The sequence below is a fragment of the Urocitellus parryii genome, chromosome 10, assembly GCF_045843805.1.
Source record: "Urocitellus parryii isolate mUroPar1 chromosome 10, mUroPar1.hap1, whole genome shotgun sequence".
NCBI lineage: Eukaryota > Metazoa > Chordata > Mammalia > Rodentia > Sciuridae > Urocitellus > Urocitellus parryii.
In genome coordinates, this window is record NC_135540.1 from 75,095,563 (window position 1) to 75,117,840 (window position 22,278).

Here is a 22,278-nt window from a genome sequence, read left to right on the forward strand (position 1 = left end):
AGAATGATTTTGGAAGGGTTTCCTCCTTTTCTATTTCATGGAATAATTTGAAAAATACTGGTATAAATTTTTTGAAGTTCTTGTAGAACTAGGTTGAGAATCCTTCTGGTCCTGGGTTTTCCTTTGTTGGAAGGCTTTTGATGGTGTCTTCAATTTTATTGTTTGAAATTTATCTGTTTAAATTTTTATGTCATCCTGGTTAAATTTGTATAGGTCATATGTCTCTAGAAATTTGTCAATATCTTCAAGATTTTCTATTTTATCAGTTTAAATTTTCAAAATAGTTTTGATTATCATCTGTATTTCAGTAGTGTCTGTCATGGCACAAATTTTCAGCACAAATTTTAGTAATTTTAGTTTTCTATCTCTCTTTGTTAGCTTGGCTAAGGGTTTATCAATTTTATTTATTTTTTCAAGGTTTCAAGCTTTTGTTTTGTCAATTTTTGTTTGTTTCAATTTCACTGATTTCAGCTCTGATTTTAATTATTTCTGGCTTCTACTGCTTTTGTTGTTAATTTGTTCTTCTTTTCTAGGTCTTTGAAATGTTATATTTGGTAATTTATTTGGTGACTTTCTATTTTTTTAATGAATGCACTCAATGCAATGAACTTCCTCTTAGCACTGCCTTCTTAGTGTCACAGAGATTTAGATATGTTGTATCAGTGTTCTCATTTACCTCTAAGTATCTTAATTTCATCTCTGATTTCTTCTGCTATCTATTGGTCATTCAGTAGCATGTTATTTAGTCTCCAGGTGTTAGAGTAGCTTCTATTTTTTATTTTATCATTGATGTCTAATTTTATTCCATTATAATCTGATAGAAAGTGCAATGTATTATCTGGTTGTTTTTTTTGTGTGTGTGTGTATTTCTAAGAGTTGCTTTGTGACCTAATATATGGTAAATTTTAGAGAAGAATCCAGTTGCTGCTGAGAAGAGAGTGTATTAAATATTCTATATATGTCTTTAATGTCTAAATTATTATTGTTATTTTTTAGTTCTATAGCTTTTTAATTCAGTTTTTTTTGGGGGGGAAGATCTACCCAGTGGTGAGAAAGGTGTTTTAAAGTCACACAGTATTATTATATTATGATCTATTTAATTCTTGACATTGAGAAGGATTTGTTTGATGAACATAGATGCTCCATTGTTTGAGGTTTATTTATTCATATTGTTATGTCTTATGAATGTGTAATCTCTTAAGCAGTATGAAATGAACTTTTTTGTCTTTTCTGATTAACTTTGGCTTGAAGTACACTTTATCTGATATGAGGATAGAAACGGCTGCTTGTTTATGAGATCCATGTGAACAATAAGTTTTTTCCCCATACTTTTACCTTGAGTCAGAGGATACCTTTGCCTATGAGGTGAGTCTCATGGAGACAGTTGGGTCTTGTTTTTCTAATCCAATCTATTAGTCTGTGTCCTTTGATTGATGTGTTTAGACTATTTATACTCATTACTTTTATTGAGAAATTATTTTTATTTCCTGTCATCTTGATTTATTTCTGTTTTTTAATTTGAATTAGTTTCAAATTTGATTGACTATTATTCTAGTACAGTTCTCCCCTTTGCTAGTTTTCACCTTTATTTTTTATTTTTTTCTTCGTGAAATATCTTATTGAGTATGTTTTGTAGTGCAGGCTTTCTATTTGCAGATTCTTTTGACTTTTTGCAGGGGTCAGGTATTGGAGTTTGAACTCAGGGGCACTTGACCATGAGCCACATCCCTAGCCCTATTTTGTATTTTTATATAGAGACAGAGACTTACTGAGTTGCTTAGCACCTCACTTTTGCTGAGGCTGGCTTTGAATTCCCAATCTTCCTGGCTCAGCCTACTAAACTGCTGAGATTACAGTTGTGGGCCACCATGCCTGGCTTCTTTTAAACTTTTATTGATCATGGAAACTTTTCATTTCAGTGTCAGTTCTGGAGTTTAATTTTGCTGGGTGTAGAATTCTTGACTGGCATCCGTTTTCTTTCAGAGCTTGATATATATTATTCTAAGACCTCCTCACTTTAAGGGTCTGTGTTGATAAATCACCTGAGATCTGGATTGTTTTCCCTCTAATATGACCCATAGTTCTTCTCTGGAAGCCTTTAAAATTCTATCATTTTGTATGTTAGGCATTTTATCATAATACACATTGGTGTGTGTCTGTTGTAATTTTCTATAACTGGGGTCTTGTAAGCGTCCTGTATTTGATTATTCATTTTATTTTTTGGGTTTGGAAATTTTTCTGATATTATTTCATTGAAAAGATTGTGCATTTCTTTGGTTTGTATCTCTAGGCCTTCATCTATCCCAATAAATCTTAAATTTGCTCTTTTTGAGTTATCTCATATTTCTCGAAAGTTTTGTTCATGGCATCTTAACATCTTTTCTGCATGATCAACTTTATTTTCAAGATTATATGTTTTGTCTTCATTGCTAAAACTCTGTCTTACAAGTAGTCTGGTCTGTTGGTGATACTTTCCATTGAATTTTAAATTTGGTCTATTGATTTCCTTCATTTCAGGGATTTCTGCTGAATTTTTTTCAGAATATCTCTTGATTGAAGTGATCTTTCACTTCCTTTATTATCTCTCTGATTTCACTCCTTACATTGCTTTTTACCTTAGAGGTTAATTTAACTAAACTCCTGTGACTTTTCTTTCACTGTTGTGTCAATGGATTCTGTTATTGAAGTATATTGGTTTGTTTGGGGGTGATTTGTTCCTTTGCTTTTTCACGTTGTTAGTGTGTCTACCCACTTAACAGTATGGATCTGAAGAAATAGTTTCTACCCTGTGGACTTATAGTGTCCTTTGAAGTTTTCCAGTATATCACTGTTTAAGGGGAGACAAGTAATAACAACCAATGCAAACAATATTCAGCATTAGAACAAATAATTCTTGCTATGCAGTCTGTAGTGTTAATTGTCACAATAAGCAGAAATGATATGATCAGTTATTGCCTATAACAAAAACTGTAAGTTTACAAAAGGGTTTACAATTTCAAATGGTGCACAGGAACAGAAGTGATGTAGAATGTGATGATTATGAGGGAGGAGAAGAGAGAAATAAAAAATTAAAGTTAGAGTGAAAGAATAGTAGAGATTGGCTTGCTAAGAAGCTACCTATCTGCTTTCTACTATGATCAGAAAATATCTCAGTTATAGCAATCCTCTTCTCCCAGGGACTCATTCTCTAGATACCTGTTTCTGGACTCACATTAAGAGTTGAGAAAAGGTGAGAGCCCAAACTGTTCCTTTCTTGGGGCATTTTCCCCATAGCCAGGGCAAGGCATCCATTATGGCTAAATCTCCACTCTTACAAAGATTCATACTCTGCAGTGGTTGACCCTTTTTGGTCTTTACACAACATGCATCTAGCTGCTAGGTCAATTTGCAAAGATCTGCTGGGTGCTTACTATTTGTATGGACTTTGAGGCAACTGCCACTTTTTGCTCCTGGACCTTTACCTACTTGAATTTGGACTCATATGCTGCCCACTTTTTCTATATACACAGACACTGTTTCCTGGTTCTAAAACTTGAGTCTTTGATCTGCTTTCTTTCACAAGTATAGGAGGTGAGTTGCTTTTCATGACATTACAGAATAAAACTTCAGAATCACCTCTCTTCAGTGACTGCATCTTCTCTAAGAGTATCCTTGTAAAACCCAGGATCCCTCCAGGTCCTAGCTGCCTTGCTTCAGTTTTCTGTATGGTGCTTCATCAGATTCACCACGTGAGTTTTAGTATTCATGTGCTTAGTTTAAAAAAAAAAATCATGAAATAAGCTTTTTTATTTTGGTGTGAAAAAATTGATGTTGATTCATGAAGTCCTTACACATTAGGTCATTGCTGGTAATGAGGAGTAGTATTTAAGTGGTTCCTGAAGAAACTGGAAACAATACATAGAGTGATTGGTATCCAAGAGAGCCGGATTTGAACTTAGGGAAAGGTTGTGATATTGATGCTCACTTGTAAATTAGACTACAGGAATTTGGAGAAGATCATGGACTAGAGGAAAAAGCTTTGTGACAGTCAAATTCTCCTTCCAACATCTTTGAATGTTTTTTCTAGACTTCATACTATTGGTAAAAGGACCAAGTGAGATAATATAGACAAGAATCTAACATAAAACTTAAGAGTAAGTCCTCAGTAAATGTTAGTCATGCTTAGTTTGTCTAATCAGACCCCAGATTCCATAAGCTGCCACTATTGAACCTACAAACTCAATTTCCTCAGTCTCTTCACTACTTCAGGATCTTAGAATGAAGGAAAAAGTCTTAGAATGAAGAAAAAACTCTCAGCTTGGCCACAACCTCTGATTTTATTCATAAGGTACATTAAATATGAGGTATACATATTCAGAAGGGCATTTCCTCCTATACCCTGTTTACCTATAGTTTTCCAAGGCAACACTTTTACCTTTCAGTGTTGCCTCTGTTTTTAAGTTTAGAGTTGAAAGGAGATTTTCTGCATTATAGGTAACAGAAGGTCACATATGAACTGGGCAAAGTATTGAACATCTTATCAGCTTTTCTGCTGAATGGGTAAGGGTAAACTTGATCAAAAGAACGTGGTCATGGGCTGGGGGATGTGGCTCAAGCGGTAGCGCGCTCGCCTGGCATGCGTGCGGCCCGGGTTCAATCCTCAGCACCACATACCAACAAAGATGTTGTGTCTACCAAGAACTAAGAAAAAATTAAAAAAATATTAAAAAAAAAGAACGTGGTCATGCCATTTTAAATGGAGGGAAGCTCTCTGAGTCCACAGAATGCATTGCCTACTTGAATGCAGACTGGACTCTCCATGCTTCAGTTCTTATGTGGGGGTTCAGTTCCCACTCATGGGTGGGAGTAGTAGCCCAGGCTCATGGATCTCAGGGGAATGACAACCCAAGTCTCTGTGTTGATTTATTTATCACTCCTTTGTCTCAATCTTCTCTCAGGAGATCTCCTTCATCTGCTCTCCACATTGGAGAATTATCTCTGAATCAAAACAGTTCTTCCCAAGTCTTTTGTTATTTATACCAGTTTTTCTATAATTCTGAGCCACAGGCTTTTGAACCTCCTCTTTTGGTAGGTGTTTTGTTGTCTTCCCTGTACCATCCCTGGTCAGAGGCATAAATTAAAGGCACAGGGGAGAGAGGAAAAACAGAAAACAAATGAAAAACATCATTTAGTATTTCAAGGACAGCATCCCATAGTCTAGGTAAATTTCATTACATAGAAGTATCCTGGGACCTATTCACCATGTGAACAATATTTATATGAGAAAAACATTTGTCGTTTCAATCAAAGTTATCAGGATGTATTTCCTGCTGCTTTAAGTGTGCTGCCAGGATAAATGAATTCCATTATTCTATTTACATGACCACTAAGGAGTTGAACTGTGTCTTCCTCCATTTCTGAGCTGGGAAGAGCAGGATATAGAACCACCTTGGGCAATGTAATCTGCAAGGACACAGCTCCATTCTGGGCTGGCTTCCTACCTATTTTCCTGTTCACTCTTGAGCTTCTCTTTTTTTCTTATAACCACTGTTTTTTTTTTTTTTCCTTTTAGCAGGGATTTGACCTCTCTCCTGTTGAATGTGACAAAACAAAGTGTTTGCAACTTTAGTTTTTGTTCTCTGTCGTCAAAGTTAGTGTGTATATCTGTGTACATATATAATCTGTGGTCTAGTCCAAAATGAGTGACTCACCTCTGAAATTAAACAATTGGGTTAGGAGTTAATACATCCTCTTCCATCACTCCCACCAGAATTTAGGCACACAACCATGTGTACTGAGACTTACCTCCATTTAGGAGAAAACAGAGTTAGTTTTTATGAGGAAAACCATTTTCCTAGGCATAATGTCCCCAGAATGCATTCCAGCATTAAGGTGGGGAGACCGAGAGGAACCAAGAAGAAGAGATCAGACAAGTCTGTGTGTATGACAACTGCCATTCCTTTTCCTCTGAATCCTCTGCAACCCTAACCTTTATTTGTAAAAGGAAACCCTAGGTTGTTTCTGGACTGATGTGTAAAACAAGGATGAGTGGTGAAGAAAAGATAAAAAAAGGAAAGTAAATTAATTCTAGAGATAGAATAGGAAATTCAATTTGCCACTTGTTTGTACACACATTTAAATTAAAAAGTTACCTGGAAGACAAGGGAGTGTTTTGCTTTCTCATATTAGATAAAACTGACACCTGACCGCATTTGCAAGCTTCTCAAAAAATGCCTTCCTGAGGTTTGTGTTTGGAAGTCCTGTTTTTTCATTATTTGCTACAAATGTTCATATTGACTGCATTGCCCACCTTAGTCTTTATATTATTAGTGCTCTTTTGGTTCTTGACTCATGAAGGTCAACTTTTCAGAGAGCATTTAGAGAGAGAATGAGATGAATGTTTTTTCTGGGTGGAGGTGGTAGGGACTTTATAAAAGAGGTCCTAAGGCTGAATTGTATGAATAAACACGAGCCCTATTTAAAATTGCTACATGTATTAGGCACTGTGTTTTTTAAAATCCACATACAAGTTTAAATTTTGTGTTCAAAAAGTCCTATGGGGTAATATCATGACACCAATGACTTCTAGCTTCAGAGGGCATGCTAATGCATACAACAAGCAAATCTGTGGTGGGGAGACTATTGATTAATAAAGAATAAGCAAGATTAAATCCATTATTAGAATACATATGAACCATATATAGAATAGAATATATGTGCAGATACATTTATATGTGTATGTGTGTGTGTGTGTGTGTGTGTGTGTGTGTGTATGTGTCTGTATGGTCATGCATCCTTTAACAATAGGGACACATTCTGACTTGGTCCTTATGCAAACATCATAGAGTGTACTTACAAACTTCAAGGAATGAATTATCCTCCTACACAGCTAGCCTATGTGATATTTGTGATCTATGGTCAATAAATTGTTATGTGATATGTGATTGTGGGTGTATATCAGACAGCAAGTGAAGAATGAACTACTGTAGAAACTAGTACCAAAAACTAACAAAAATTAAGGACAAAAGAAAAATTGCCAGGGCCAATTCATAGTTTTTTTGTTTTTTCTTTTAAGAATAGGAGGATAGGCTTGCTGTTAGAAGTTTCTAGAAAGTCAGTTTGCATTGATGACACTTTTGCCATGATTTATGCCAGCCTTTTCTTGTCTTCACCATACACCCCACAGGGTGAAACTCCTATGAAGATTCTGGTATGTGCAGTTCTCTCATAATGTTCATGGCAACATCTAGATTGTGTTGTACATTGGAGTATGAGAGTTGAACACTTCTGTTTTTAATCAATCTTTATTATATCCCAAAGATCTGAAATGTCTGATATCCATAAATATAGTATACAATGTTTGAACCTCTGGGCTTAAAATATGCAAATATTACTGTATGTATTGTTGAAGCTACAGCTATTGGGTGCTGTGATATGAAGGTAGTGGTCAGGCAAGAGGAAGTTGAACTCCTCTTGGAATATATAAATACTGAAGGTTGTTAAGGAAAGACTAGTGAATGAAAATAGGAATTACTCAATATTAATAATGCAATTTATCAGTATCACTATAGAAATCATGAAAATAGAAAAAGAAAAATGTTTAGATTTCTACATTTTGTTAAACTCAAGCAAGGTTATAATAAGGTTGCAGCATAGCTTGTTTATTAGCATTGTTAAAATAATGATCAAGTTAATTAAAAATGAATTATAGTGGAGCTATCTAGATAGACTCATGACAGTCATTTCAATAGGTTCCATTAAATGGTAACAAAAATGATTAAGCTATTTTTAAACAAGCACAATCATTTTTATAGGGATCTTTTATGCACATTTTTCTATTGTCTCCATTGGTAAAGTGCATGGCAGCAGATATTTAGACTGTAGGCTCTAGAAATTGCTGTGACCTTGTTGGCACTACAGTGAATTTTGCAAAGAACTAGTGCTGTTCATACTGTTGGAGCAGAGTAGTTGCAATAAGCATGTGCTTTTCTTCAGCACTTGTCCACCTTCCAAGCATAATGGTAACTCTGAAGGAGAGAGGACAGTCAAGTTAGAGGCCCACAGTCTTTCCATAGTCCTTTTCCCCCAACTCTCGGGACCTCTTTCAATGTCAAAATATTTAAAATTTTCTTCATATATAAGTGGTTATGGTTTTAATATTCTATTGGCTAACAAAGTTATAATGACATGAAATTTCTGTGAATTCAGTAATAATTAGCATTTTATTAGATACTAGTTATACATATGCAGGGGCAATGTTAGAAAAAGTTTTGTTGAAGCCTGTGATATTTTCATTCTCAGACAAAGCTGTTATGTTGTCTTCTTTCCCCAGGATAGTGCCACTGATGTCATAATCTAAAAGAGAATATCCCAGGTCCCCATACCAGGACCTCCCTGTGAAGTCTCTCTGGGCGGGTAGTTGGGAAATGTAAAAGTGGGTACTCTGGTCAACACATCTGGGTTTTCATGTTCTTGCCATACAAATGTCTCTCATAATTTATCACAAACTTCTATTTTATGTATTTGACTTTGTAGTTGAGACACAGTAAAATCAAAGGAAGAATGAAGCTGGATATATATTATTTCCCCCAAATTCTGAATATTGAGCTTTATGTAATGAATAATTCAAAGACTCTTCATCTGGTAAATAAATCTTGACTTTATTGAGCTAAGGAATGACCGATGGTGTTAGTGAACATTGCTCAATGTGGATCATGTACCAATCTTTTTATTGCAGCCTTTTAAATAAATAATTCATTTTTTATCTTAAAGCTTTATGACTGTTCAAAAAACACACAAAGTTTTGATGACTCATTAGCAGCATAATAAGAAGGTTACTGAATAAATGTGTCTCAGTGTCCTAGGTTGTTAGTAAGCTGTGTGTTCATTGACTAGTATTTTATTTTGGAGCAAGTGTGCTTCACTCTGGAAAGGTCTATGTTCAGTGGCAGATTCTTGTAGCTATTAAATTAAAAATTCAACCATATAGCCACTAATCTTATCTTGATAAAATGCAAATGTAATGTTTTTACTATATCAATGGCTTTGTTTATATAGGTTATGTACACTGGCATATTTTAGAAATATAACTAGTAATTAAAAGTCAACATGAATATAATATGTATCAATTAATAACATATTTATATTACTAGTATTGAACTTTGGGCCTATTAAACTTCTTTTGCAAGAAAAAAATAGTACTAAATATGATAACTTACTAGAAGAAACTATATTTAAGCAAAGATAAATTTAAATAACCTTTTTGTTTTGGAGTTGACATTTTCATTAATAAAGTTAATTAGCTTTACTATAATGTTTTCTTTGAATTTAAATATTAACACAAATCTATGGTCTCAAGAATTCTAAATATGATCTTTTTGTGCAAAATTTAAAATTTAATTAATCCTTTGTTTCTAAATATATTTTTAAAAATCCAGAAGATTATATCTGAAGGAGTTAATGCCATTTAAAAAATATTTATTTTTTTAGTTGTATTTGGAAACAATACCTTTATTTCACTTATTTATTTTTATGTGGTGCTGAGGATCAAACCCAGGGTCTTGCACATGCCCACTGAGTCACAATCCCAGCCCAATGCCATTTTTATACATGGCAAAGAGCTTAATGTTAAATATTTTTCTTATAAAATTAATTTTATAAAAACCTAATGAAATTGACATTTTTATGGTGATTCACCCAAAACAAAAGGGAGGTTAAAAAAAATTATAATAACTGCTGAATATTTTTTACGCCTGTAAATTATACTAGTCTAAACATTGTCACTTTTCGACTTTCATAGTATAGAAAACTTCAATCTGAATGTGTACAGTTTTAGAATTTTGTAAGTAACAAAAGCTAAAGGTTAAAATAGAAAGTTTTCTTGCACATACTAGAAGAAAATGAGGGCCCAACACTCTAACATATTGCCTCAGGAACTGATGTCCTTAACAAGACTCCTACAGCACAAGAAGTAAAATCAATAATCAATAAATGGAAAGACATCAAGCTAAAAAAAAACTTATTCACAGCAAAGGAAACAATCAAAAGCATGAAGAGAGAGCCTACAGAATAGAAGAAAAGTCTGCCATCTGATCTCAGATAGAACATTAGTCTCCAGAATATATAAAGAACTCAAAATACTTAACACCAAAAACCCAACTAATCCAATCAATAAATGGATGAAGGAATTGAACAGACACTTCACAGAAGAAGAAATAGGAATGGTAAACAGATATATGAAAAAATGTTCAACAACTCTAGCAATTAGAGAAATGCAAATTAAAACTCTCCTGAGATTTCATTTCACTCCAATCAGAATGGTAATTATCAAGAATACAAGCAATAATAAATGTTGGTTACGATGTAGGGGAAAAGGTAAATTCATACCTTGATGGTGGGACTGCAAATTGGTGTGACCACTCTGGAAATCACTATGGAGATTCCTCAGAAAATTGGAATGGAGCTACAATTTGACTCAGTTATCCCACTTCTTAGTATATATCAAAAGGATTTTAAATCAGGAAACTACACTGATACAGCCACATCAATGTTTATAGCAGCTCAATTCACAATAGCTAAGCTATGGTACCAACCTAGTGTCCTTCAATAGATAAATAGATAAAGAAAATGTAACACACACACACACACACACACACACTGGATTATTACTCAGCCATAAAATAGAATGACTTTATGATATTTGCCAGCAAATGTATAAATGTATGGATCTGGAGACTATCATGCTAAGTGAAATAACCCAGTTCCAAAACATCAAAGGTCAAATGTTTTCTCTGATACATGGAAACTAGCCCACAATAAGGTGGAGGAGAGAGGGGAAAAATATAAGTTCGGTAGGTTAGACAATGGGAAATGAAAGGGAGGGGGCAAAGAAAAAGGAAAGAGTGGAATGAATCTGACATAATTCTCATATGTGCACAAATGTAAACGATACAATGAATCTGATCATCATGTACATCCATAAGAATGGATCCTAATTAGAATAAGATATAGTCAGTCCATGTTTGTATAATTATATCAATATGGAGTCTGCTGTCAGGTATAACTAAAAATAACCAATAAAACATTATGTTGCTTTAGGGATATTTATATAATTTTCTAAATTGGTAGCTTATTTCAATGGTTTTAATCATTGTTCCCATATATTTTTATGCAGATTAGACAGAAAGGAGAAGCATTTCACTTTTATACTGATCTAGAGATAATTTTTAAAAGTTCATGTCACAGTAGATTTTCTGGCATGTACCAGAGGTGCTAAATTATCTTAAGCAAGAAAGTGCCATCCTTCTGGCAAGGTATATTCCTGTTCACTAACAAATAATCTTAATTTCAACAGAAGAAGTGATAAGTGTATGATTTAATAATTCTAAGTGTAAATATTTTATATAAAAATGCAACTGATTTTTGTATTTTAATTTCCTGTCCTGTAACTTTTTGAAGATTGTTTTTTAGTTCTAACATTTTTTTTTTGGTGAAGTTTCTGGTTATCTCTATTTATGTTTTGTTAAAAATTTAGAGATAACTATGAAACAAAAACAGTTTTATGACAGGTAATTATTTGCATTTGGGGTTCAGAAAATGATACCCCAAATTATGGCACTTTGACATGCAGAGTACTTTGCATTAAAGAACTATAAAAGACCTCAGGAGCAAATTTTCTTTCTGATCTCCTCCTACCTACCTTGTCCCCATTCTTCCCCAAAGGAAACCATAGATACCAGAATTCTTCTACCCAGGTCATAGAAACTATAATTCCCTTTCTTTAAGGACATCCATAAAAAAGGAACTATTATTTAAAATTACTTCACCTTTCTGTTTTGGAGATGGCCATAAAGTCTCTGACTTGTCCTTGTTGAATAGTAGGTCATCACGCATTCCAGAGGGATCCTGCCTTATGTCTGGGAGGAAGAAATGCTACAATGGAGCAGCCAAGAAGAATCTGACAGGCCTTGCTAGATGTTCTCACTCAGTCTGTTTCCATTAATTTGTGACCTTTTGTTAAGTCACAGTCCTACATGGCTGTCATTGTTTATCTAATCTAAGCATACAAATAGTTTTTTCAGGATATTTGAGTCATCTTACTGAAGGGTTCTGGATCGTAAAACTATGATTAAGTAAATTTGTTATGCTAAAAAAAATAGAAATTTTCATTAGTGTTGTATTAGGCTTTTTTTAGTGTAGTATTCAACCCAGAAAATAAGTAAATGTAAACTGATTACCAAAGCTTGGATACTATCATTAAATTCCTATAATTATTTATAGATCATGTTTTTTTCTATTACTTCATGGTTCAAAATGAGATATTCTGTGCAATGCATGCTAAGAAAACCCATATGAGAAATTTTCATATTAATTATGCTCGTTTTCTTCTGGTCTATACAGCAATGTGTTGAGAATTTAAAGAACAAACAAATAAAAATGTAAAACATATCAAAATATCTTTATGCACTGGTTAAAGTCTAGGACTGGGTATGTCTCATATAACAATATGCCATTATCCAATGAAAAGTAAGCCTTTATTTGTCTGTGAAGATGATGCTAATAACTATTCGAAACTAGATATTAGCTAAGCATAAATGTCCATGTCATGCCATCCTGTCCACATTTCCTTAAAGGAAGATGGAGACATTTAGACCATTTCAATTTCCCCTTTCTTAGCAATTGAATGTCAGTTTCTTAAAGGTACAGGTAATACATGAATTGAATTCATATTGTGCACAGAGCCTTGGATTTAGGGGGTATTAAGCACTTTTTGCCTGTATAAAAGAACTGTCCTAGTACATGGCAACCAGTGACTTCTTGAATTTTCTCATTTCTCCTAATACTTTTCTTTTTAATAAAAGTACCATTATTGGGCTTAACTAGTTCCCCCCTGTATTCTCAATCCCCTGTGGTAGCACTTAAGTATCTACAGTAGTTTACAGGATCTTAAGCAAGGACATGGGCAAATTTTATATTAATTGTGAATGTTTACATGCTGGTTAAGTTTTGCCTTTAGACTTTAGGCTCTGAGTGTCCAACCAGTAGGCTTGATGGGATTCTCCATTCCACTAAGACTCCCACTTAATCCTGCCTGGGTACTGAAAAACTTATGTCCCCACCTTAGGAGTCACTGATATTTTCCTGCCACAAAACTCAATGGCACTGTTCATTCTCTTTTCTGGTAACCTGAAAGCCTTAAACCACCCCAGATTTGAACCCATAAGACACAGCTGAGCTTGATCTTGCTGTTGCTAATTTGCAGATGATAAGCACCACTGTCCATCCCCAACCTAGGCTGGAGAGGCTTTCTATAGACCTATCGTGAAATGATGTCATTAGGATTCCCAAAGTATCATCTTTATTTCTGTCACTTGTTTAATTTGCAATTCCCTTTCTTGATGAATTTGGAATCATTTTCCTCAAGTTCAAATCAGAGGAACTTGAATGAAAACTTCTCATGTCCTCCAAAAGTATCCTTCTTCGGGAAAGATACTTCGTGCCTCAGGCTGAAATTCTGGTGCCTCAGTTTCTATCTCTTGGGATGATTTCCTATTACTGTCACTTAGAAGCCTCTTTTAATGAACTCTCCTTAAATAAAGCACACAGAGGAGAAAGTCTTCATTTGAAAATGTCCAGGACAGATAATTCAGGCTTAGAATCTGAGACCCCATGAAATTTTCCTCTTATTCTCCAGTCTAACCTTAATCACTCTTGCAAAATAAGTCCTTTCACAGTTTGTTTGGTACCACTTTAAAACATAAACTTGAGAAAATAAAATAACTTTGTAGTACTACGGGGGGGGGGTGTTTCTGATTCATAGCCCTCAGCTTACACTGCCCTTTGCTTATTGTCTCCTTGGAAAGTCTTCCTAGGTTATTCTGAAAATATTTAAAAATCTTTATCATTTCCATTGATTTCCCAAAAATATTATTTTTGGTGTTTTTTTAAATATTGAGGAACTAGTTATGCATAACTCTATTCCTTATGTAAACATCCTCTGTTTAACTTCTCTATGTCTTTAAAAGCAAGCTTATAGTTTTGATTTTTCTTTAGTCTCACTTTCAGGTCTTAGTTTAAAGATCTTGATCATTTCTCCAGGAACTAATTTTCCAGGTAGTGAATTATCTGAACCACTTACTGTCCTACTTACTGATATTTTTGCCTGCTTTTCGACCAATTCACTGTTTATTAGCACCTCTAACAGATGGTAGGCACAGATAAAAGGGAAAGCAGTTAATTTTGCCATTTGTGAGAAACTTGAATAAAAGATTCAACAGGAAAGACATTAAAATTAATACCTTAAATGGGATTTAAAATTGGTCTGTGGGAGGATGACAATCTCCTTCCTCACAAAAGAGCATAATAACAATGATTGTCAAACACCTGGACAGTATAAGTGACACAGGAAAGGCAAATTGTGCTGTCCTTTGCATAGGAAGATGCCATTGCTGACACAATAGTGAAAATAATCCAGAATTTTCACTGGAATAGCTTGAACTCCAGTTTTATCTCCAACCTGTTTGAAGCTTATGTGATTGCTAATAAAGGAGGATTCAGTGTATCTTTTTGTTCTTTCTGTTGTAAAATGTAAATAATGACAGGGTTTTTACCATTGTTGCAATCAAAGACATTTATATATGTGAAGGCAATTTATAAGGCATGCTCCTATTATCTTATTATTAGCATTATTAATATATTGTAATGAGCTATATTAACTCATTTATATTTTCTTACGTAGTTTGCACCGAAAATAGTATACTAAGTTGAATGCTATGTCTGCACTGCAGCAAGAAGATGGCTTTTGTCTTATTTATAATCTGTTTGGATTTAGACAATACAAGGCAATGTCCTCAGCCCCTAGTCTCTAGTTAATGACCCAAATGAGGAAAATTGCACTCAATCAAGCATGGGATCAGTTATGCTTAGTATCTAGGTCCATTAGCATTCTTGTCAGTTAGATTTGTGCTTTGACTGTATGTTATCTATCAGTGGGGTAAGAATCCACAATGAAGTGAAGTTTCTTCCTTCCCACTAATTTTCAAATTATCTGCAAATATAAAAAAGCTGGTAATGCAGAGGGGAACAGAATTTAATTGGAGGCAAAAGTATATCTATTATTTAAAGAGCTTGGAATCTGATTAAAATACAATGAAATAAGGATTGTCTAGATAGAGGATAAGGCTTGGAATATATGTGACCCTGCAGTGAGACACAAAAACTATGAATGTGAAGAATTATTGATAACTTTTTACATGCATAATAAGGTTATAGAAAACTTTTATAAGATACATGCAATTTAGGTAGACTACAAGTAAATAATTCTTGAGAAAAGAATGGTATTAATTTCCGTGGAAGTATTTAATTTTCAACAAAACTTAATGAGGCCAGGAGTGGTGAGGCACACCTGTAATCCCAGTGGTTTGGTAGGCTTCGACAGGAGGATCATGAGTTCAAAGCCAGCCTCAGCAACAGTGAGGTGCTAAGCAACTCAGTGAGACCCTGCCTCTAAATGAAATATAAAATAGGGCTGGGGATGTGGCTCAGTGGTCGAGTGCCCCTGAGTTCAATACCAGTACCCACCTCAGAAAAATTAATGAGAAGATTCCAATAATGGGAATAGCTAATCTGCAAAATGGTATGTACATTGGGTATAAGTCCATTTTGCTGTGGATTAAGTACTCAAATGTAATTAGATTGCTAAATATTGTAAGTATTATATTCAGAGCTGGGTCTACAAGTGGAAAACTGCATGTCTGAAGAAACATTTCACATTATATGTGTGCATGCATAATATGCATTTGGATGTGTGTCTGTGTGTGTGTGTGTGTGTGTGTGTGTGATTTGTGCATGCATGCCTTTACTCTTGGGTAAGCATAGAAAAGGGAGGGAGTGTGATATACTGTGAATGATGGGAATATAAAGGCTGTCTTAGAGAATTTGTGAGTCAGAAAGCACAAAGAAACTTTAGGATAGTGAAATATTTAGGAATGACATTCAGGTATAAAGTGGAAGATTTCTGGTGGGACCTGACTGGGGGAAATATGTTTATCTCAGTAGGGACAGTTTTGTTCTTTAACAGAATCCAGCAAACTCCTGAATCTAGGTATAAAAAACATAAAGGAAAATAATTTTGATAAAGAAATTGAGGATTAAAGTTGGGGCCCAGGTTTATAGTATGACACAAACAATTATACAAGACAGGACAATATTAAGTATGTGTGTATATATATATATATATATATATAATTTTTTTCAAAATATTAACAATAGTTGTCTCTAAATGATAAGACCATAGAAAAATTTTGACTTTTATTTTGTTTTCCTTTGTATCTTTCAAATTTCATGAGTTGAGCTAACTAATTTTGTAATTAGACAAGTACCAGCAAACACTGTTTTGGAAATAAATTTAATCATGGATTTTGTATGTGTGTGTGTGTGTGTGTGTGTGTGTGTGTGTGTGTGCGCCATCTATGCAGGGATACTTGGGGAATGATGGAGTATAACTTGGTATTCTATCAAAATATATCAATTCAGTAAGAGCATAGTGATACCATGATCCTCTCAAAATCTAAATGGCAACATAACATGCCTGATTTTTGAAGCCATTGAGTGATAGCATGTCTGAGATGGAATTAGAGAATAGAAGAAATCCAAGGCTATAGTTGATTATTCTATGCTCTTTCTCTCCTTTATTGACTTTCTTCCAGAGATTTAACACAGTTCATTTTGCCCCATGGTTAACAATAGCAGAACATCCCCTTTCCCTGAATCATGTGATCCAAAGACTCAGGGGAGGGTGGGCCTGAAACTCCCTCATTGCTTTCCACTTTACTTAGCTAAGACAAAGCTGGACTTTGTCAAAAAGGGACTTCCAATGGGAAATGAAAAGAAAAAACAAAAACAGACGTTTGGAAACAGACATGCTTTAAGGCATAGCTTGCTATCTTAATCCTGAAATCACATCTTGGCATACTACAGTACCCACATAAGTTCTGCATTGTTGGTAAGAGTCCTTAGGAAATGTTAGGATTTTGGCAATTCTTGACTATTCAGTTTTGTTACTGTGTTTTTTGCCCTCTTTGGAATTTATGCTTTCCTAAAAGAAAACATATTTAAAAAGCCCTACTATCTGATATTAATGAACAATTGGCTGATATGACAATGAGTGATTCTATGTAAAGGGCTTCAGAGAATCTGGCAAGAATCTGGTGGAAAACTTGCAATTTTTAAATTAGCAAAGTATACTAAGACATTTTTATTCCATACTTGTTTAATAGTAACATTTGACCCATATAACTTGAAATATTAGACAAAGTAATTATACAAATGCTTGTTGAGTTTCCCTTAATTAAGATCCAATAAAAGAATGGCATGAAAGGAAGAGTATCCAGGGTTTTTTTCTTTATAGTTTTCCTATTCTTAACTCTGGCAATAGTGATGTTCAAACAACTCGTCTAAGTGTTTCTTCTTTCTTTTTTCTCCTGTTTCATTTCTAGTTCTCTGTAATCCCTCTAGTCCTGGAGGTATTACACAACATGCCCCCAAACACTGAGGCCCTTCAAACCCTACTTTCCCTTGATAGCTTTTATAGGTTTGGTAGAATCTTCCTCTTAAGTAAGGGTTTAAAACTTTGGAATCTTAGAAAGTTAGTCCTCCCCTTTGAATAATTTTGGGGTTTTGTAGCGTTTGTCAGAAACATGTCTTCAACTCAGAACTGATATTGACCAGTAAAATTTATCTTTAAAGGATCCCTGGGGCAATTCACAGTATAGACTCTGGGAACTAAGTGACAGCACTTCCCTGGAGTCTGTGTCACATCAGCATGCTTCTCAGGTGGGGATAAAACTTAGAGACTCTGGTTCAAGAGTTTATTCTCTCCTTTTAAGCTGTTAAGATGCATAGGAGGGATGTCTCCCAGTCTCAACCCACAAAAGAAGAGCAGAATAACATACAGTCTAGTGAACAACCAATCACATTCTACTTCAGGTTATTCTTTCTTGTCACAGATTCTCTGCTAAATCCTACAAAGACTTCTGAGAAGGGCATAAAATGACCCCTTCTGCAGAGAAGTAGGAGGGGAAGAAGGGACTTGTGTTGATGAATTTAAATCCTCCTCCACTTCCACCTGCCTAATCTTACTCTCTAGTAGTTTCTAGTTTAAGAGAATCACATGTATCACATACATCAATGAAATGATATCTAGCACCAGAGGTTGAAGGTTTTGAAAGCAAGGGTAGGGTGTATCAATTTTTCAGACTAGGGACTACCCAGTAACCACTCTGAGTTCAATTTTTGTATCACCTTGAATCTAAATAGCAGTGACAATATTCCTTAGATCCTGAAATAGGTCACAAACATGAGTCTTTTTTAAAATGTCACAAATTTGAATCATACCTTGCCTTCCTGAGGCTTTTCAGTCCATCAGGAGTGTGCAGACTTTGTTTGGTTAATTTCATTGTTTTCCAGTTTTCATCTAAAACTGCCCACTGGCTTTCACCTGCCAGGGAGCTGTTGGAACATGTAAAGCCACATGAGTTGATGAAGGTCATTTATTTTCACAAATTATAAAATAGGGTACATTGCTTCTGGCTACAAATTCCACACATTTTAAAAAAGGAAATGCCAAGAGAGGTTATTTTCCCCCATAGAATTTAATTTGATTCATTTAAAGGCTGAGAATTCTTCTACCAGAAAATCAGCTTTCTAATAGGACCTCAGTGGTTTTTCCAGACAGAAGAAAACGACGAAAGATGGATCAGTGTCCACTGAGATTTTTATTTTTGATGTTTCTAAATCTGAATGTGTGTTCATCTTTTCTATGCCTGGATAGCCCTAAAGAGGAGACTCTTGGGTCTTAAGAATTCTGGTGATGATTTTTAAAGAGCCCCCCAAAAGACACCTTTATAAAACTTTTGAAATAATGTGATTGGTGTGCCAAATAATCACAACTGTAAGATCTCAGTTTGAAATAGACTTTTTTTTTTTTTTTGGAAGAAGGGGTCTACATCCAGAAAATATATATTACTCTGTCATCTTGCATGCCCTGTAATTCTGAGAACTCTAAAGCCATGATAAGGAAATCATATTTAGAATTTCTCTAAGGACCTAACTAGAGGACATTCCATCTAAATACACATTTCTAAGAATAAGGGCTTAAGTTGGAGAAATAAGGTTTTATGGAGACAGTTGGTGGAAGCAAATAAAACCGGTGTGTGGGGTTTGGCAAAGAATTACAGAGCTTCTGAGGACAGGAGACAGGCATCCATAGACTCCTATCTGTGACCAACGCGTATCCATGTTACACATGAAATGAAATGAGCGATGCCAGCTGCAGAGGGACCAAGGCAGGGCGGGTGCTGTCTGGTCGAGGGGAGAGCCAGGCGCCCCGCAGTGTCGCTCGGGCTCCCAGATAACCCAGGCGGTGGGAGGGAGGGGCTCCCGCCGGCCTCCCCAGTAGTACCGAGGCGGCTCGAGTCTTCTGAAGCTGCCAGTTGCCAAATGAAATCTGAAACCCCGGGCTGCGTCTCAGGGTTGGCCCCACTCAGTTGTTCCAGCCTCTTGTACTGTATATTTACACATTCGCACACAATCACTCTTTCTAACTTCTGGGACGACTCTTTGCGCAACTGCTAGGATTTCTCAAGTGCATGTGGCAACTCAGCCCAGCCCTGGGTGAAAACCAACCAGGCTCGGGAGAGTCTGGGAGGCGAGGGGAGCTGTCAAGGCTGCGGCGGGGACCGGAGAGGAGCCAGTCACCACGGGCTGGGGGAAACCCCTCCAACTTTCCACCGCAGCTGCAGCTCTTTCAGCCCCCGCACATTTGCTAAGAAACCACGGCTGCGGAGCCGCCGAGTGAATGGGGCTGCACACTTCCCCTTGTTGTGGGAAGTAAGGGAACCTCGCCACCCCTTTTCTTCTTTTTCTTTTCTTTCGGCGAGTCCAGGGAGGCTTGTCCACCGGAGCAGCCATCATCGCCAATTTGTCGTGCGCTCCTGAGAGGGTAGGTGACGCGTTTGCGGGGGAGTGCGCTGAGCCCCGTGGGAGGGTGGGACGCAGCTGCAGGCGACAGGGGAGGGGGCGGCTGGGAGTGAGGCGGGATCCCAGGGATTCAGTGCTGGTGCAGTGTGTGTGTGTGTGTGTGTGTGTGTGTGTGTGTGTGTGTGTGTGTGTGTGTGTGTGTGTGTGAAGGCGGGCAGGGAAATAGCAAGCTGGCGATAGGTGTTTCTGGCTTACAAAATAGATGGAATTAATAAAAACTCTGCGGTTCAGTTCCCTCTCTTACTATCCCTCCTCCCCTTCCTCCTTGGTTCTGCTAGTGTCTTACAAGAGTTTCTTAGACAACAGCTATACAGAGGTAGGTTTCAATAAATATCTTTTTTTTTTCTTCTTTTTAAACATAGAGCCTTATGGAATTTTGGGTGAATTTTAAATCACTCAAAAGGTTTTCTGTTAGAATTTTTTTTTTTAAGTAGCATTCTAAGGAAGTATCCCATGCACTCTCAAGGATAAACATATAACATGTTCTCAGTTTTTAAAAATAGTTTAGATTGATTTTCTTTTATAAGTCCCCAAATAGAAGGGAGATTATGTTACTCCGAATTCCTTAGAGATATTAGGTTTTCAATATCAACTAGTACTAAGAATCCCAGGTTCTCTGGTTGTCTATATCTATTTCATTTTTTTAATTAAATATCATCTTCAAGCAATTTCTGTTTTCATCATATTTTATTTTATGTTCCTCTTTTTTTGAATCTTCAAAGCATCATTTTATCTCATTCTAAAAAAGAGGAAATAAATAAATAAAGCAAGATATTTGAAATATAGAAGTTGTAAACGGTTTGGCTATCAGTAAGTAAAACAATATGTGTTGCTGTGTCTACTAGAAAAACAAATCAATTGAAATTCAGAGATATTTGCAGTAGAGTTTAAGAGTTACTCAGTGAAAAGATGGACAGACAGATTCAATACCTTCTGTTCCCTAATTCTAATTAGAACTCAAAACTAGCCCTTAAGTGCACATTGGTATTGAACTGGGCATCATAAAACATAGAACATACAGAATTAATGTAGTAGAAAAAGCCAGAAAACAAGTGTAAAGCTGAATTATAAGACTTGTTAAGATCGTCTTCTCCCTTTTAAATACTTTCTCTTCTCTAGGAATATTTCAACTCCTAAGAAAGCTTAATAATAAAGCATCTCTTTTCATCTTTCCTGACTGCCTGACCTTCGGGTAGCAAGTCTGGAAGTCTGTTCTCTCTAGAGCCATCACTGAGTTGTCAGAGATTTCACCTTAGACATTTTAGAGGACTGAGATATTGACAAAACTCTAAAATAAATAATATCCTCCTCCCACACAGAGGAGGGATGCTCTTGCAGAAAGAACTTTAAGTGGGAATAAGGGATAAACTGTGAGTTTTTAGATCTGGGATATATATCTAGTATGGTACTAGGAAGGAGAATGTTTTCTACTAAATCATTTTTTCTGCATGTGCAACAGACTGTCCTTGACCTTCAACTATATTACTTTACCTGGTTTTATTACTTCATCTTAGGGGTTTGGATTTGAGATGAGCATGCTTTCTTTGTAATATTCTTTTGGGGTCTACATACTGTGAGTCTGAACTATTTTGAAAACAAAAACCTGATAGTAAGTGGGGCAAAAGTAAGTTTTTAAGAAAAAGTAAAAAATCCAGTGCAGAATAAATAGGAATACATCTTTCTAGATAAAAACACAGATTTTGGTGTAAAAATGTGTTGTTTGTTTGTTTCTGAAATCCCTTAATCTTTTGCTTGAGATACTAATGGGAGTTTTCATGTATCATGGTTTTATTTCTTGTATGATCATGGACTCTGCAAGATGAAGGGTGGGGGTGGGGTTGCCAGGGTGTGGAATGTGAGCAGGTGGTAACGAGTAGTTGAGTAGTTTGAGTCTGATTACTTTGCTGCCCTAGCCAAGTGGTGTTTACCAACAGTGCCCTTAAGAGACACAGTGTGACCTACTGGCCCACTGAAGAGTGTTTTCTTTCTGGCTGTTAGTGTCAAGCATGGCTTTCTAGTGCTGAAAGCAGCAGCTTTCTGTGAAGTTCAGAACTTGCCTTTGCTTCCTGTTCTTGGTGTGAGTAGTGCTGCAAGATCTTATTTATCTGTGATTTTTTTATTTATTTAAAATTTATTTATTTATTATTATTTTTTTAAATTTTCCTTTGCTATTTTCAGGACAGTAGTGAACAATGAATTTACCATGAGTTGAGTTTATTGCTGATTCCTTCTTTCTGCTATGCTTTGATATTTGGTAAAGGT

General features: G+C 35.7%; 1 protein-coding gene across 2 annotated transcripts in view; it reads left to right on the forward strand.

Moving 5' to 3' along the window:
* The window catches only part of Arhgap24 (Rho GTPase activating protein 24), a 721,844-nt gene that overhangs the window by 243,926 nt on the left and 455,640 nt on the right, over positions 1-22,278 (forward strand). Inside the window, exon 1 of one of the 2 annotated variants that reach the window (XM_077803270.1) lies at positions 19,690-19,978. The exons of the other annotated variant lie outside the window; for it this stretch is intronic. The gene's annotated coding sequence lies outside the window, so the exon portion shown is untranslated. Of the gene's footprint in view, positions 1-19,689; positions 19,979-22,278 lie in introns of those variants that run through there. 2 annotated transcript variants of the gene reach the window in all.